This window comes from Strongylocentrotus purpuratus, unplaced genomic scaffold (genome assembly GCF_000002235.5).
Source record: "Strongylocentrotus purpuratus isolate Spur 01 unplaced genomic scaffold, Spur_5.0 spur5_scaffold_17, whole genome shotgun sequence".
NCBI classification, from domain to species: Eukaryota; Metazoa; Echinodermata; class Echinoidea; order Camarodonta; family Strongylocentrotidae; genus Strongylocentrotus; species Strongylocentrotus purpuratus.
In genome coordinates this window covers 26,920,609-26,936,300 of record NW_022145602.1, presented here as the reverse complement: position 1 = coordinate 26,936,300, position 15,692 = coordinate 26,920,609, and positions in this window count along the sequence as shown.

The following is a 15,692-nucleotide window of genomic DNA, read 5'->3' as shown; positions in this document are numbered from 1 at the left end:
CGGCCGTCTGGTTGCTTACTTAAAAGCATTTAAGCTTTCTTAGCAGTCAGGTAAAATAACCAAAACAATTCATTCATTCAAATAGCTTTTTGAGTCACCTTTCAAATATGAGGGGATTTCGAAAGCATTTTAAAGCCAATTTAAAGTGCCTATACGTCTAGTGATTTTAGCTACAAAATATTCATAACTTAATTTTTTTTATTTTGGTCCGTTTTCCTTCAAACTTTTACTAGTGTACTTTCAGATTTTTCTGCTTCCTTTTTGTTTATTTTACTAGGTTGGATTTCCCTATAATCATTAAAGATGATCAAAAAGATTTTATTATTATATGTAGCTTAACTACATGATTCCCAGCAGCATTGGCTAGGGAAGAAAAATCAACTTCGAGATTCATGCTGAGAATCATGCAAACTTAGAATACATGTTTCAATCTATTTAGTATTCTTGGAATTACATCCAATCGTGGACATGCCGTGTGTACGTTTAAACTAATATTCGTAGAAGAGGACCTCGGCGGTATCACTTAAACCAGCTTTCTCCAAAGCAAGACGAAGTTTATTAACCTGCTCTCTCGGTCGGACACGCCGTCTCCAGTCACGAAGCATGTCCCTGAATCCAGAACTTGAGACGCTTCTAGCCGATGAGTCTGCTCTGTCAAGGTATTGCTCTACCGTTGAATGCGAGAAGGCAAGCTGGCAGCCAATGTCACGTGCATCCTTCATTGACCAGACTAAACCAGACAACATTGTTAGCATCTTGTCTGATACAAACTTTATTCGGTCGAGTCTGTAGGAGTTAAAGTGATATGAGAAGCGAAAAGATACAGTGAAATACAGTGTAGGAGTTGAGATGGCGACGTCCTATCCTACTTTGATTAATGCTATCCTGACAAATATTTAATATTCGCGATAAGAATAAAGCTTTGAAGGGTTCCTGTTGCCTCGTGAACTCAACGACTGGCATTTATTTATGTAGGGGTTTTGAATGTATTATTTTGAATATTTTCGATCTAGTACTTGACCTAATTAGCATTGTATTATAATAATCCAGGATAACGATGCACCTTTACTGCATTAGGACCAACAATTCATTTACTTACGTGTGGGAGATTCCATAATCTGGCTCGACTGTTTGGATGAAAAAGGGAAGAAATTAATTATCATATGTAAACTTCAATTTATTTTTTAAATTATCAAAAGTGAATTGCCGCCCTTTTCATTTATCACAAATAAATCGTTGGGTTGTGAAATTAGTTGCAGATACTTTTCTTCAATGTATTTGATATTTGGGTTTGTAAGGTTAGGTTTAGGAACAGGGACAGGGAAAAATATATAACAATGGATTGAATGTTGAATATGTGACTAAGTGGCTTGTCTAATAAAATTTACCACGAGAAGATTGAAGCCGGATTATATTTCGTTTAATCCTTTCTGCACGATTTACAGGAAACAACGAATTGCGTTAGAACGTTACGACAGAAATTCTTACCACAGGGAATAAGGAAATATGTATCTACAGGCACGGCCCGTTCAAGCCTCACATTAAAGTATAAAAAGACTTCTTTGTATAATATGTTTACCTAATGGCCGGCTACTACCTTCCATGTCAGCCTACATTTTGACTTCGCTGATTGGCTGAATATTGTGCGTAACGTGCTAAAAAAAAAGATTTTCCCCATGATTCTCCACCACACGTGACTACGATTAAATGTCCTATTCGATTGGTGGACAAAGTGGAGTAGGATGCTTTTGTTTATCCCCCTCTCTCGTTTGGATATTTTAGGTTTATTCATCGTGTGAACTTTCTTTAACCATAATGGCGAATTGAAGTTCTTTGAACTAATGTATTTAATACTAAGAGTTGACAAACCTTCTATTGAGATGGGTATTTGTTGCTCTGCAAGTATTGATTCGCCCTGCTCAATACGTAGAGAGATACTCCTCGTCCTGCCTTCAGCATGTGTAGACAGCAGTTCGAAGTTTAAGGTGTTGCACTCTCCGTTCAGCAGACAACGTACAGGGACCTGGTAAACCTATTCAAACAAGATTGCGGATAATGCAATGTCAGAGATTTTTAATTAGTCGATGTTTATAACATTTGACTTTTATTATCAATGGTGTGAGAAATCTCCATCGAGAGGAGGGGGGGGGGTGATTGATTTTATCAAAGATTGTTTAGTAGGAGAGGTTGATAACGTTATCATTGTTGTGAAGAATCTTGTGGAAATTGACTGAAACGACAGGTCTTACATTATGATACATACATATGTTCTGGTACGATACTTACAGTTTCCTGGACCTTTTCTGAGTCAGAAAGACACCGAAGCTTGAGATCACCTTCCTTTGATTCAAGAGAGAACTTGATCACGGTCGCCATCTGGTAGAATGGTTCCAACGAGCTTTCCTGTCTTCTGCACATATCCTGACAACAAAACATGAATGAAAACGTGATTGAACTGTGTACCTGGATTATAAGCCTGAGCGATTTAACAAATAAATGGCAAAGCTATACAAGTTGCTTAATTTCATGTCATTACCATTCTCTCGTAGTTTTGTCTTCATACCACTGTTTTATGTTTTTTCATGTGGGGATTTATCATTTACTCTATTCAATATTCAATAGGCAATTTCGCAGCTCGCCTATAATGTCTATATATTGGCATGACATGGTGACGGGCGCTACATGTGTATACATGCTATTAGAAGCCATTAATAATATACATACGGCAGGATATCTGTTGCAGGGATGAGCTATGCAAATACGCATTGTAGATTTCTGTGAAGGAACCATGAAGAGAGGCTGAAATACTTCACAGGTGAATTGCACTCTACGAACGTAGCTTGATGACAATCCCCAGAGTTGTAGATGACGCGTAGAGAAACCAACTATGTCCTCCGAGATATGGAAATCTCTTGATGTATTTGGAAGTAAGCTCCTGTAACCAAATTTATCTTGAACATGCAAGAAGAGTGAAAAGGAGAAAAAAATACTATGTCAATTTTTCAAAATTCAAAAAGAATATATTAATGTAAAACACACAAACACCAGCCCTAAAATCAAATTAATGTGAATATATGGATAATCAAATATCATGCACCATCATTTTAGTAATGTTTAGGAGACTTATTAACTAACACTATTAACATGGCGAACAAAGAAAGCGGACAAAATATACAGTTCCTCAGGTAGACAAAGGAACACCCCCTTCACTGCTATTATGTAAAAATGTGTAGAACAGGTGAATATGCATGTGACACCTGTTCCACACATTTTTACATAAAAGCAGTGAAGGGATGTTCCTTTGTCTACCTGAGGAACTGTATATTTTGTCCGCTTTCATTGTCTGTCATGTATTATATAACTAGATAACCTTACCTCGTATGACGGTTTCATTAAAAAAATGGTGAATCATTTGGAATTGTTGTGATGTTAAAAATGACATCCTTTCTTCTGCATATTTAGAAAAGAGACCCTTTATTAGAGAAGAAGAATAATATGCCTACCTGGTCCCAATTTAGTGTAAAGGCTAACACGTAAGTCATCTTGATGTTCTTCCGGATGGATGCAGAGTGGAAGAGCTACAGTCGCAGGTTTGAGAAGTTCTTGAGTAAAAGAGCATTCAATGACTGGAGTAATGAGAACGTCTCCATCCTTAAGGGGAATCTTAGATGAACACCGACTAGGAACACTAAGAGTGACCACAGATCTCATCCCTTTAGGGATTGCTCCCGCAGGGATGGAAACTGTGATGTCCAGTTCATCTAGCTTCAGCTCTCCACCGTCGTGATCAATGATGCCATGAGAGAAGAGATCCAGAAAACCTGAGTGCTGTTCCATTGCTACCAACGGATGATTCAAATACACAATTAACATATAAAAGACATGTCCGAATTATACACGGGTTATCGTTACCAGTATGACATACAAGTTCTATAAGTCATTAAAAAAATGATTACATCCTTTCTTGATAAGAAGGTGGTCGAACTATGACAGGACATGCCAGATATTTTATTCACAGGGTTTTCTCTATAATTTCTTTTTTAGAATCCCCCACAGTAACATTAATTAGGTGGTCTGTTATCAACAGACCACCTATTGATTTCGTCAGAATTTTCTTTATTTATTTATTATTATTATTATTTATTTTTATTTCTTCCCGTTTTTTGTGCCCAGGATAACTCACAGTTTGGTTTAGTCAATTTGATTCAATTTTAGCACAGTCATAGGTCATTGTCATGACACGTGACTAGAACATTTTCAAGGTCATCAAGTCATCGTGACGTCATCAAGGCGCCATTTTGTGAAATCCCATTATCCATTATATCTTCATGATGCATCAGCAAAGGTCATTCATATTCATATCATATATACTTTAGGTCAAGGGTCAACAGGTCATGTCATTAAAGGTCACATAAAGGTCATGACGCGCGCGTACGTGTGCGTCAAAATTTTAAAAAGCTCAAAATCACTTAACTACTACAGGAGAGTACGAATCAGGTCATTTTAAGCATTTCAAAATTTTCCGTCCGTACATGTCCCCGCGCGCGTTGCACGCGCTCATGACGCGCGGAAAAAGTCAAATTCAAAATATTCACATGATTTTGATTCCTCTTAACGTAATTGACAATTTACATTAATTTCAGTCACTCTTCATATTTCATAAGGCCGTGAGCGTGCGTCAAAGTTCAAAATCCGCGCGTACTGCTATGGGCGATATAATGCAAATTTGATCAAAAACATGCCATTTTAAAAATCGAAATAGCTCTTCAGATAGTCCATTGACCCCCAATTTTTATATCATGGTTGGAGAAAGCATGAGTTGGAGATATGATTTCATACCACCCTGACTCGTACAAAGTGAAACAAAGTCATCATATTGGCATCTAAACTCAAACAAATGTATTTTGTTGATGACGTCATTTTTGTCATTGTTTATTTGAGATTATCTCACTTATCGGTGATCGATCTTCTCCCAGATTTTGATATGTTGTAGCTGAGATAATTCTCTATCAGAAATATGCTATTTATTTTTCATTTAGATGACGTCATCATAGTTAAATATTAGATTAAATGCGACAATGCATAATTTGTCATATTTGCGTGTTATGTCTAAGGGAGGTCACTTTTTTCAAAACATGAATCTGCATGACAATGTGTTTTGACCAGTATCTCGGTTGTTATTCAACAGTTTTCTCCCAAATTTTAGTATGTTGTAGCTGAGACTATTTGCTATCTAAATATTTTCTTATTTTTTCAATCAGATGTCAGGATCATGCTTATGCTCATCATCATCATTAACATTATCGTTTTTATCATCATATAACATTATCATTATCATCATCACCTTTACTATCATGATCATCATCATGGTCATCATGATCATCATTGTTTACATGTCTATATAACTTCTCCCATTCTCAATTCTATCATAAGACTTAGACAGACCACCTTATTCGTCTTCGTGACGAATTAAATTTCTAGTTTTCTTTTAGTCTTATGTTATTCTGTATCACCTTTTTAATTTTTTATTTTGTGTCTTCCTAGTTTTTATTTTTTCATTAATGCGTTTAATAATTACTATGTATATCGGGTATATTTGCTTTAATTCTTATGGAAATGTTGAAATTAATTAATTAAATAATTCAATAAAAAGGAAACTTTCAACGGAATTGCGTTAACTACAATTACCTGTTGCTATTTTGTCTGCCGCATCGTTGAAATAAAAAGCTTTTGTAATTTCGAGAAGCCTCTTTCTTGTTCCTCCATGTCGTACCCATTCTTGAAGCATTTGTAGAGCGAAGTGACGTATTGAAGTTGATGGAAAGGACACAGATGTTGACATAACCTGCAGGATTTCAGAACCTGCTAGATCAAGGCGTTGTGAGAGGTCGAGTAAATCTGGAGTTGTGCAAATCTTTTTGGAGATTTCATCACGAGCTGGAAGAAAAATAACAAAATAGTTGCCCTGATTGTCCATGTCGTTTCGTATTCTTCCTCTTGAATACAACTAAAATTTCTTATAATTCTAACATTAACAGTAATAACAAGTTTCCAACATCCTGGCCACCTTTTAATACAGCTTACTCACTGTTAAAAGAAAACATATACCAACCCACGAGATATCTACCATGACTTAACGTGATTAGGAGAAGACTGTACCGCAATACAGCTCAAAATTCTCCATAATTGTATTAAACCTGCATGGAAATAATGGATGTGGTAATCTTGAGGAAGCTTTGTTATCAGTACCTTTCTTCTCTTGTATTCCGAAACGTCTGCACCACTTGTTGATGAGTTGCCATGCTATTCTGTTCATTGCTGCAGGTTCAGCAGGTGCAACGAAACCCACAATGACGTCATCATCCAGACGAAGAGCGTTCCCCAGTTCCAATGCCAAAGACAGACTATTCACCGCAAGAGCAACTCTACACTGCTCGCTCGTACTAGGTGAACCTCCACATATGTCGAAGCCTTCACTGGCTTCATCTCCATCTATGATTTATGAAAAAGAATATTTTATATATATATATATATATATATATGGATGTATATATATTAGATGTCTATATATGCAATCAACCCTGTCTTAATGACTAACTCTCTATAAAGGCTCCATGTCTAAAAAGTGTTAATACGTATTGTATCCCCCTCGAAAGAGAAACGTGCGTTGTAGAACCTGTCGAGAAAGTCCACCTGTCTACAGTAAAAAAAACAAAAACAAAATCTGTTTTCTTGAGTTGCCTTATTAGACAAGTTTGAATATTTGTGTATATAGATAGATAGACTTTAGTTATCGTTTTCATTAGCATCTTTACGAAACCTTATGACAGCCATTGTACTGTGAAATGCCATCCTTAGAACTAATGTGATATACCCGAATCTGAAGTTATGATGATCGTCATATCTTCAGGCTCTACAGACTCGCTCTGCTCTGTTTTTTGTTTAGGCGGTGAAGTAGAATTCCCTTCCAGTTCTTGAACAGGCACTTCTTCGTCTTTTTCGTCTAAAACATGATATAAAGTATAAGGTTAATATGACCTTAGAATCACTATGAACATGACTGACAAAGAAAGGGGACAAAATATATAGTTCCTCAAGTAGACAAAGGAACATTCCTTCACTGCTATTATGTAAAAAGGTGAATATGCATGTGACACCTGTTTTACATATTTTTACATAATAGCAGTGAAGGGATGTTCCTTTGTCTATTCATAGTGAATGGTACTGCCCAGAGCATAACAGTATATTTAATGTCCGTATTTCGTTTAATTACTCATGGGGCCTATACAATGGTTGATCTCTTACTTATATGACCTACATGATTGTTAAAGAAGACCAAGAGAATAATGTATAAGTTCCTTTTTTCTTGATTATTTTATGTAGTAGATTACAGCGACAGCTCGGTTTTTAATAGATACCCTCAATATATATAACCGTGAAATACGAAAGAAGGTTTAATTGACGGAATATTGTCATGTACACTCATCAGAGCATATAATTAGATCAAGTTATATATATTCCAATAGATAATGAAAAACTTGATACCCTTGGTTTTCTCTGCTTTCGATGCATCGTGCACAGAATCCCAAACCAGTTTTAATGTCTGCTTTGCTTTAGGCCCTGAAGTTTGTGATGCTTTCCACATTGAGAGCATTTGGACGTTAGTGTCTTTCCTGTTGTATAATGTCCGATGTTCGATGTGTTGTAACTCTGACTTTTTGAATCCCAGCTTCCCGCCAATCTCATGGAACATCTTTGGTCTGATCTGACGGGCGAATGCTACCAGTGTCCTGTCAGAAATCTCTCTGTATTAACAGAAAAAGAACCCCCTTTCTGCATTTTTTTAAACCCAAAAGAATGAGGGCGAGTGTGATTTTCGAGCGTACGTGTTTGTATAATTCTATCTTTTTTTTCTTTCTACCTACTCGTTTGTGTCACCTCCCATCCCTGTCTTCATATTATCTTCTCTTTCTTCATGTATTAGTTCAGGCATTTTTGTATACATTTATTTGTTCTCATTTACTGATTTGGGCCTTTAGATGGGAATTGCGTTCACACCTATGCCTCACACTTGCCGTCTTGTATTGCTCATACTGGAGCTAATTTATTTTCATTTGGCGGAAATAAATATCAATAAACTGGATCTGAATGTCAATTCTATCAATACTTTAGTTAAGCAGTGAATAAATTCTTACCCAGTAAGTCCAATGTCTGATGCACCTAGATCAAGCCGAAGAAGAACATAAATATATTAGCATATAAAACAAATAAGAAAACTGAAAATTGAAATGAAGCTAGTTGTTAGAATCGTTTTAATAGGCCAAGCTAACTAACACTTCACTCGCCATCCCTCATATAACGTGTGGATACGTATTGTTTTGAGTACACCAATTGCTATTTATTCTCATCTTTTCTGTTGTAGAATAAAATGTCATGTAATATCTTGACATAACTCAAATACTTAATGTTTACTACATGTCAGCCCATGGTCCAATTAACAGTTAACAATTATCTAGCTCTTAATTTCTTGACTGCTAAGTGCCATTAGCGTCTCGAATTAGGGTCACCGGAACTTATTCTTAATTCTATCCTGAACCCTAACTCTAGCAACGCAATGCCATGAAACTATATTTATTATCCAAAGTTATTTTGATGATAAAACTCCATGAATCTATGAGTACTAGTGTGTAATCAATCCTAAGTTAGCAGAAAGGTTGGGTCCTTCTGTTAAGCCTGCTGTTACAATTATTTGGTTTCAATGTGAGTACCATAAATAAAATTTGAATTAAACCTTTTCTACTTTAACTTTTCCACGACATCGACTAGGAAGACAAATCGACACTTTGTTATAAAAGTCAAACCTGATATGGCAATTTCTTCTGCTGAAGATGCCATTAGTGAGAGAAACGTTTCCTTTGCTGCTTGGCCGGACGGTTGTCTCTCTCTCCATATTACCAGCATTTCATAGATGGCCTGCTCTCTGTCATGGAACCTCCTGTGTTCTATGACATCCAGTTGTTGTATGGTGAAACCAAGAGCCACTCCCAAATCATAAAAGTGGTCTACTGTCATTGTTTTGGCTATTGCAAGGACATCGATGTCTGGCAGTTCACTTTTTGAGACTTCTTCCACTGCCCTGCAAGACGATGTGAAGGTTTTCAGGTAAATTTCTTTACGGAAACTGCTTTAAAACGATGATTACAAAGGTGTGAACAACATCCCGACGCTAATTACCTTTGGTAGGACATTTACTCATAATTGCCCCTATACATCATAGACCCAGGTATGATTAAACGTCAAATGTTCCGAAAAAATGGCTTCGTGGTCAATATGTATATCATGTCAAAGTACTACACAAATGCCTAACTTCAACTCAGGACCAAATGTTACATCCATTCCGATCTATAAACCCAGCCTAACATCTGATTACCTAATCGACCCTATTAATATCTTTGACGAAATAGAGCCTGGAGAACTTAGAAACGCCATGCACCGAATCCATTTCTGATCACTTTTGTCACGTACATATAATGAAATGGGAAAAGTACTTGAATTTATCATTATTTTCTTCAGGTCCTGAAATGAAGAAGAAAAAAGAAAAAGGATATTGTTCTGATCTATTCCACAATTCTTACAGAGAATGCAATCTTCTGAAAGTTACCTTAGAAATGATGTGGGCTCAGAAGGAGATTGGTACTCCGGTCCATCTACAATTTAGAAAGGAACAAATTAAAGAGAAAATTAAAAAAAAAAAACGACTTGTATTTTTGTATTATTATCATTTTATATTTTCCTCTCCGGATGGTTTCTAGTTTTCAAACTACTTTCTGAACTTTTGTCTCTTTTTAAACTTACAGAAGAAGTGTTTGTACAAAGAGTCGTGTGAAAATGGAGGAAACAAAAATGCGAATGTACATATATAACCAACTTTCTAATTAACGACGAACTGTTAAAAATCATATAGAATGAAATAAAAACCCATTCCGGACTCTAATTTGGCTTCATTTTTCGGATAATCTTGGGAATTCAATGCTTTTCGATATACATAACGCTCGAAAGCAATAATCTCTAAGCTTTGGTTCTTTTTGGGGGGTGAGATTCTTTTTTCACGTTCTTTATTTGATCATTTTCTGGAGTTATTAACCATGAAGCAACTAAAAGGGTGTCATTAAGTGAACGAAATTTAATGAAGAGAGAATACATATACCAGTGCGTCTGATGATAAAAGCAATGGATCGAGACACCCCTAGCTTTCCAGCCTGTGTAATCGTAATGGTAATCTCTGTGGATTCTACATCATCCTCAGTAGGAGTCACGGGCAGGATTATTATGTGTCTCATCTTGCTATAAACATCCGGTAAAGAGAGAACCTGTGTTATTGAAACATAAACAAATAACTATACTAAATTTTAAAATATGTGATTTGAAGACAAGTTAAAACAAAACCGAGATGATGCTGCTTGTAAGTGCTGGCTTGCATGGTGATGTAGATATACAGTAGGCTTACGGGTGCACCATGTGAGAGAGAGAGAGAGAGGGTTAAGGAGTCCTGAAAAGGACTATGGCTCGGTAATCTTTCTTGGGGGTGTGTAGTCCTGAAAATGACTGTTTGTTATCTTTCTATAGCGCTAGGAGAGGATGAGTGGCTCGACGTTTCGAACAGGTTGACTATCCGTCGTCAGGAGTGGAGAAAAGCTTGCGTGCGTGAGCTTAAAGATAAAGGTGAGTTCTGGTCATCCGATTGCATTGTGAAAGAAAAGGTGTGGAATGGATCAGAAAAAGTTTATCATGTAGCATGTAAGTATTGGTGTGCACTGCAAGGTTCTGCAGTCATCAAAATCATAATAAATTTGACCCAGTCTTGGTAAAGTAACAAGCACTGTACACGGAAAGATGTATATGGGACTACACAAATGGTGTCGGGGCTACCTACATTATCTTTCTATGCTCATTACTCAGCCAGTATACATTTTCTTCCTAAATTGTTTGGCGCATGACATTTATTTGTAATCTTGAACATTCAGTGTAAGTTTCGTTTAATTCTGTAAGAATCCATTTTTTTTTTTAACCAAAACTCAAGTTTATCTTTATGTCACCGGGGTGCGGACGTCAGGGAAAAATAGGTGACCGTGTGGGCTTGAGTCATCGGGGAGTGGACATGGATGGTCGGCTGGTTCGTCTGACTGTACGTCTGGGCTGGAGTCTCCGGGTTGTCTGTTGTCGTTTGCTGTGCATTGTAGCTGTGAGGCTAACTGCTGCTTTGAGGGTTCGGCGGGTGACGGTCTCGTTACCAAATCACAATCCGACAAGCCCGTTCATCAAGTCTACAGGAAACCCATACACACCGATAGATATCTTCACTACATCTCCCACCCAAGATTATCCGTTTCCACGAAAGCGACAAACCGTGGATTAATGGTGAGATCAAGTTACTTATACGTCAAAGACAACGGGCTTTTACAGATAAGAAGGAAAATCTTTGGCGTTATCTGAGGAACAAGATTATCCGATCCATAGCTGCAGCCAAGAAGCAGTACTACATCACAAGAGTTCGCAACCTCAAGGCTAACGATCCCGCAGCTTGGTATAGGAGAATCAAGATACTTACCAACAGTTGCAAAAATCATGTCCCAATTACGATACCGGGAGTGGAACATAACAATTTTAGTTCATTTGAAATTGCAAACCTCATTAATGAACATTTCTGTACTATAGCGGCAGACTTACCAAAGCTTCAGAGATCACACTTACCTGCATTTTTGCCTGCCCAATACAATTGTCCCCTAGTACAACCATGGCAAGTGTACACATACCTACGTTCTCTTAGTCAAGGTAAATCCGGAATTACTGGGGATATTCCTGTTCGGATCATTCGCGAATTTGCCTATGAATTGTCAGTCCCACTTACAGTTATTCTTAATGTATCATTCCCAAAAATCTGAGGTTCCATTACAATGGAAACAAGCAGAAGTAGTTCCTGTCCCTAAGGTGCACCCACCGACACTTTTGGACCTTAGACCAATAGCCCTGGCAAGCTATTTTGCTAAGATAGCCGAATCGTTTATTGCCAAGTGGCTGTTAGAAGATATAACCAAAAATCTTGATCCTAATAAGTTTGGAAATCGTAAAAAAGGCTTATCGACGACACATTACCTCATTGGTTTGATACACCAGATATTGGAGAATGCAGAAAACGTGAAATTTACATCAACGATATTGACTACAGATTATTCGAAAGCCTTCGATAGAATAAACCACAATGTTTTAGTTCAAAAACTTCTCAATTTTGATGTCAGACCATGCCTTATAAACTGGATAATGAGCTTTTTGGATAATCGATTGCAGTGTGTAAAATATAATGGAACAAAATCAAACTGGAATGTCATAAATACAGGAGTTCCACAAGGAACAAAACTTGGACCTTTATTATTTTTGATACTAATGAATGATGCATGCCAAGATTCCATTATACCGTATTTCAAATACGTAGACGATTTGTCAATGGTAGAAAGCAGGAGTATATGTAAAGCCTCAAAATTACAAGATGAACTTCGCAAACTACAGGAATGGTCTAATAGAAATGATATGAAACTAAATGCCTCTAAATGTTCAGTTATGCAAATCTCCTTTTGTAAGCAACCTGTACAACAGACGGCCTTGTTTATTGATGATATGCAATGTAGAATCTGCCAAAATATTGGGTTTGATCTTACAGAGTGACCTAAAATGGAATAAACACGTAACTGATCTCTTGAAGAGAAGTAACAAGAAGTTGTACATACTCAGGAGACTGAAATCATTCAAACTACCTATTGTAGATCTTATCACCATATTTAGAGGATATATAAGACCGATTGTAGAGTACTGTACCCCTGTGTTCAACTGTACCCCTGTACCCCTGTGTACCCCTCTTACAAAACAGCACATCTATGCACTTGAATCAATTCAAAAGAGAGCATGTAGAATAATTCTGGGTAGTAGTTATACTTCATACAATGTTGCATTAGAAACATGTAACTTAGTGACTCTTGAGTAAAGAAGAAAACAACTATGTCTTACATTTGCTCATAATCTGGAAGAAAATCCCTTTTCATTGAATTGGCTAGTTAAAAAACAGGAAAGTCGCTACTGCTTGAGGAGAACAACAAAGTACACCCAGTACAAGTGCAAAACTAACAGATTTAGAAAGAGTGCAATACCATACCTTATAGATCTTCTAAATAATGAATAATTGAAATGTATTTTTACACAATGTATATATATATTAACAATATTTGATAAATATGTTTATCATTATCTAATGTTTTAATACATACCCATCTATGATTTAGTTTTAACGTAGGAAACCATGTTTTACAACCCACTCTGGAATATGTTTATCTTTTTACAGAGACATCAATTTATAATTATGAACTTACCGTTGATGAACAGGCAACATAGAGCAACATTTTGCTGACTTTTAATTTTCAATGAATATGAATTGTTAAAGACACAGGTGCAATAATTTCAGTATTAGCTTTTTACTTATTTATATGTTATGTATTATATTGCTTTTGATCAATTGTTGTTATTACTATTGTGAAGTTTAATAGATTTTAAAAATGTAAATAATATATAGTGATTGGTTTTAAATGCTACACATGAATACTGTTAAATGTTACCAATACTGTTTGAATGAATGATTGTAACAAATGAAATATAATGTTATGTAATGAAGCTCATGTATACGTGTAAACATGCACAATTCAGCATTTTGGCTGCGAGGCATTGTTTTTTAATAAAACCATTATTGAATTGAATGAACTACAGATCCTTCCACCATCCATCCGTACTACAATCAGTCCCCTGTCCCCATCGCCCTCATCCGCCGAGCCCATCAACTCAGCGATGCAGGCCATCTAGACCAGGAAATCCAGCATGTCACCACAGCCCTAGCTAGCACCAACAAATACCCAAGACATAAGATCAAATCCAAGACTCCCGCCGACAAGCCCGCAGCCAACACCACCCCTGAAGAGAACCAACCCGCAGCTTCACCACCGAAGCAAACTGTTGTTCTTCCCTATATCGGTCAAGCCTCTCACAAGATTCAACGTATCCTTCAAGCAGCAGACATCCAAGTTCGACACAGTTCCTCCAACAAACTCCATTCGATACTCCACTCCCACAAAGACAAGCATCCAAACCACAAGAAAGCTGGAGTCTACAAAATACCATGCGAATGTGGAAAAGTCTACATGGTGAAACGGGGAGAAATCTGGAAACAAAACTCAAGGAGCACAGAATCAGCTTCAGACTCAGCGATTGGGATAAGTCCGCCATCGTCAAACACGTCCAGCAACACGAACACACCATCGAATGGGATAACAGTCATCTCATCTCCATAATGAAGCACTGGCATACACGCCGAATCTGAGAAGCCATCGAAATTCACCGCCACAACACCGTGCCCCAAGACTCAGGATTATACATCAACGACATCTGGAAACCCCTCATCAACAAGTACCCGGTCACTCTTCCTCCACCACCGCCTCCAGCACCACCCTCACCACCCCGACAGACAACCGTACATCAACCACCACCACCCGCCGAACCCTCAAAGCAGCCGCCAGCCTCACAGCTACAATGCACAGCAGACAGACTACAACGGCGCGTACGTCGGGGACACACACAGCGTCTCTCCGATAGCACACGCCACTCATCGATTCGAAACTCTCCTAAGTCCGCAACCCGGATACTCCAGCCCAGACGGACAGTCAGACGAACCAGCCGACCATCCATGTACACTCCCCGATGACTCAAGCCCACACGGTCACCTATTTTTCCCCGACGTCCGCACCCCGGTGACTTAAGCTCACGCACGCCAGCTATTCTCCACTCCTGACGACGGATAGTCAACCTGTTCTAAACGTCGAGCCACTCATCCTCTCCAAGCGCTATAGTTCTCCTTAGAACTATATGCTAAGAAAGATAACAAACAGTTCTTTCCAAGACTACACACCCCCAAGAAAGATTACCGAGTCAGAGTCCTTTTCAGGACTCCTCAACCCTCTCTCTCTCACACACATGGTGCACCCGCAAGCCTACTGTAAAACTGAGATGTTAAATTGTTTTCATAGCATCTAGCGTTACTAACACGATCGCAACAATTTTAAATTAATCATCGGAATGGCAATTTCAATACTCTGTTGAATATACAATAGAAACCGCGTTCGAATATGGAAACATGTTCAAATGATGCAATACGTGATTGTCATATTCGCACATTTCATTATATGAAGTAGAAGGCTATTAAAATTGCCAGTTACTGTTTGTTGTTATAAGTAGATATGATCGTGTTGACCATGGAGTACCAAATGCAACAATCGGAGGAGTCCATACAGTCACCTTTTATTTCATAACACTGGTAGCAAATGTCTCCTTTCTCCTCCTGGAAGTGAACTTTATATCCATCAAACCCTAGGTGATCCTAAATTCGGATAACTTCATCAAATGTGGAGGGAATGATTGAGTAACAACTAGTGCCCGGTAAAAGTGTCAGATGTTAAATGTCATTAAAAAAGGCTCGACGTAAACATTTCTGATGTAAGTGGTGAAATATGGTTAGAGGTTAAAATGCGAAAAGTGAGAATACCGAGCTGAGAATGTCAAAGGTAAAACTGTCACAGTCATGGGTAAAGTTCTTGAATTAG